The sequence below is a fragment of the Cupressus sempervirens genome, chromosome 6, assembly GCF_028749045.1.
Source record: "Cupressus sempervirens isolate cs-2001-9-10 chromosome 6, ASM2874904v1, whole genome shotgun sequence".
In the NCBI taxonomy this organism is placed as follows: Eukaryota; Viridiplantae; Streptophyta; class Pinopsida; order Cupressales; family Cupressaceae; genus Cupressus; species Cupressus sempervirens.
The window spans coordinates 319,297,408-319,301,361 of NC_143123.1; the positions used below are offsets into that span (position 1 = coordinate 319,297,408).

The 3,954-nt window shown below is 40.4% G+C and overlaps 1 pseudogene; it reads left to right on the forward strand.

Annotated features, from left to right (window-relative positions):
• Positions 1-1,457: 1,457 nt before the first annotated feature.
• LOC149552468 (ammonium transporter 2 member 5 pseudogene) lies at positions 1,458-3,165 on the forward strand (annotated as a pseudogene).
• The last annotated feature ends 789 nt before the right edge of the window (positions 3,166-3,954 follow it).

The following is a 3,954-nucleotide window of genomic DNA, read 5'->3' on the forward strand; positions in this document are numbered from 1 at the left end:
CAGAGCTAACTAAGAATAACAGTCCAACACTAGGACATGCCTTTTTAAGATTTTTTAGAAATATTTTAAAGTAGCAAAATCTCTATCTATGGACATTGGAATAATTATAAAAAGCAATAGTTTCTAATCCTATAGTGTGCTTCTTCTTGATTTTTGTAGAGACGAACTCATTTTTTAGCAACAATTGAAGTATGTAAATATGAATTGTATTGTTAATCTTTTATAATTTTGATATTATTAGAATGGGTTCATTGAATACCCTTAAATATAAGGACATCAAAACAAATCATGCAAAGTTGAGTTTAGTTGACATTAGGTAAGAAGGAAAATGATGGGTAGTTATGAATTTAAAAAATGTAATTGGGGTAAGATGAATCCCCAATCACTGGGACAACCTCATGATCATGAACTTTTACTTAAATTGAAAAGGGACTAAATTTTCATGAATATAGTGTGCATTAAATCAGTAAGAGCATAAGTGTGATATACAAGTGGATATGATGAATAGTTAATAACTTGTCTGAATAGGGACGGATGGTAGGTATATAGAAACATGCATAGAAGGTAAGTGAATAATATAGATAATTGATCCAACTTTACATAGAATTAATGTCATTTGTTAAAATATTTATCTACTTGAACACTTTTCAAAACATGCAACCCTTTAACATCACACACTAAGGAACATATTATGCTTGAAAAATGTAAGCCAACTTTAACTATTTAATACTTTTAGTCTAGCAATTTAAAGTATTAATATATAATGCTTAAGCCGTCCACTCAAAACATATTAAAAGTTAAATTAAAATATTAAAAAACATATATAAATTTTACCATTACAATACTTCACCTTTTCAGCATATTTTCACATGAAATATATTACTAAATAATGTAAATGTTGTAAAGACCTGAAAGAGCCACTCTATAAACTCATTATTGTCCTACATACCCTTAGAAACAGTACAAGATTAATTAATTTGCAGACTAAATCAATTAAAAGAACAAGACAACAGATAGTTGAGCTGTGCCGATCTTATCTCAAAACTTGTCATGGATTGAAGGAGACATCGCGACGGAACTTGCTAGACAGTTTCTAATTGCATGCGTGACATAACCAAGCGGTAAATGCTTGGATGCAGTAGAAACTCCGTCTATGGGCATTGATGTTTTCATCACAGCCTGTTCCTCTGCCATATTATCAATCAATAACGTCCATACAATACGTAAGCTCGCAAACAAAACGAGGAGGGAGCATTGAAATGATTGAGAGTTGCCCAGCTGTTTTTATCAATGTGGAAAAACCAACGACAAATTCACCTCGACGAAGAAAACTATTACGATGTTCAATAAGCTGAAGCTTTATAAGGCTAATGGGGTTTAATGAAGCTTCAAGGCATCCTAACAATTCTTCATCTCACTCGCTCTCGTGTTGATTGGAAAGGCTAGAGAAGAGAGCAATGGCCGATCAGCCTACACCAGGTAAGCCCGGATGGCTGGATACGGGAGACAACGCGTGGCAGATGACAGCGGCCACCATTGTTGGAATGCAGTCGGTGCCTGGCCTCGTCATTCTCTACGGGAGCATCGTCAAGAAGAAGTGGGCTGTCAACTCCGCCTTCATGGCTCTCTACGCCTTTGCCGCGGTCTTAGTTTCCTGGGCCCTCTTTGCCTTCGACCTCTCCTTCAATCCCACTGACGCACTTATTCCACACTTCTGGGGGATGCCGAGCTTTAAGTCTTTGGGCCAACATTTCCTGTTCCAGCAAGCATTGAATACCACTGGATTCCCCGACGCCACGTTCGTCTTCTTCCAGTTCGTCTTCGCCGCAATCACCCTCATTCTCATCGCCGGCTCTCTCCTGGGGAGGATGAATTTCCACGCATGGATGTTGTTCGTACCCTTGTGGCTCATTTTCTCCTACTCCATTGGCGCCTATACCATGTGGGTTGGATTCTTTCACCTTGTCTATCCCACCATAGATTTCGCGGGAGGTTACGTTATCCATCTCTCGTCGGGAGTGGCAGGATTCACTGCCGCCTACTGGGTAATTATACGAACATAAATTCTTCATTTTGCTATGGCCTTGTTTATAGATCTTCCTATAATGTGCATCGCAGGTTGGGCCGAGGCTGACAAAGGATCGGGAGAGATTTCCTCCGAACAACGTGCTGCTGATGCTGGGAGGCGCGGGTATGCTCTGGCTGGGATGGTCGGGATTTAATGGAGGAGCTCCCTACGCCGCCAATCTCGTGGCTTCCTTGGCCGTGCTCAACACGCACATCTGCGCCGCCACGAGTCTGCTCATGTGGCTCTTCCTCGATATGATGTTCTTTGGCAAGCCTTCCGTCATCGGTGCCGTGCAGGGCATGATCACCGGCCTCGTCTGCATCACTCCCGGCGCAGGTGCAAATTCTTTTTCTGTCTTGTCTTCGACTTAACCGCATCCCCTTGTTATTGTTATCACAACATCTGATCTTCATTCCGTCTTTCGTCTCTCTTTTCATTTTATCATCTCTCATTCTAATTGTAATTACGCGGCCTCTGGGCACAATGGTTGTGCAGGAGTAGTGCAGCCATGGGCAGCAGTACTAATGGGGATGCTGTCGGGGAGTGTGCCGTGGTTCACAATGATGGTCGTTCACAAACGGTCGGCGCTTCTGCAGAAGGTGGACGACACGATGGGCGTCTTCCACACCCACGCTGTTGCGGGGCTTCTCGGAGGACTTCTCTCTGGCTTGTTCGCCCATCCAAAACTCTGTGAATATTTCTTCGCCCTTGATCAGGACAAACAACCGAATCCCATTGGATTTGTATACAGTTTCGACCCCAAGTACTACAGGGGTACACATAAGGGCGCACATAAGTATTCGCACACAGGTCCCGTACAGATATTCTACCAAATATTCGCTGCGCTGTTCATCATAGTGCTGAACGTGGTGGTGACGAGCATCATATGCGTGGTGATTCGGGCGATTGTACCGCTGCGGATGCCTGATGAGGCACTGGAAATTGGAGACGACGCAGCACACGGGGAGGAGGCGTACGCTCTGTGGGGAGACGGGGAGAAGCTGGAACAGTCAAAACATAATAATGATACCACGTTTGAATTCGAAGACATGTCTGGTATTCCTTCCACCAAGAAGAGTGCCAAAGCTGAAGCATGATCCTCCCATATATCATCCCCGACGTTATTAATTCACGAATCATCTTGCATTTCCTTTATTTGTTTCCTACATATTATTAAGTTTTCCTTCGCCAAGTGTGATCTGTATTATCAATAATAACTAGGTTGTACAAAAAAGGGAGAATTTTGTTATTTGTCTGGTACCTTAAGGGTCTATATTCAAATTTTGAATAAAATAATAGTAATAATATATTTAGTCATGTCATGCTTGATCTAATTGATAATTATAATGGTGTTTTTCAAATTTCTCTTATAAATACAATAACTATTTAAATACAATAACTATTTTGTATGTGTTGGTGTTGATTCAAAATGAGAAAGAAACATAATAAGAATAACTAATCTAAAACTTAAAAATTAACTAGAAATTTTATTTATCGATAAGAGGTCGAAGTTAAGACTTAGTATTATTATGTGATGTTATTAATTATTATTTATTAAGCTTATGTAGAGTCAAATCCAAGACCTCTCAGATAAGAGGTTCACGATATATCGTTGTGTTGTAGGCTATTCCCTAAAATAAACTAGAAAATTAATCAAAGACCCAAGACACAAATGGTTATAGTGGTTCACCATAACTTGTGGCTACATCCAATCTCAACAGGGAATTGTCTTTTATCATTCACTAACCAATATCTAATGCATAACTATGCACATGTATATACACAACCATGTTCAACTAGAAGATGAAAAGAAGGGAATGCAAAAGGTTGTGCGACTGTTGGGCTTCACATTCCCAACAATCTCCACCTTGAAGTCCAACCAGCAT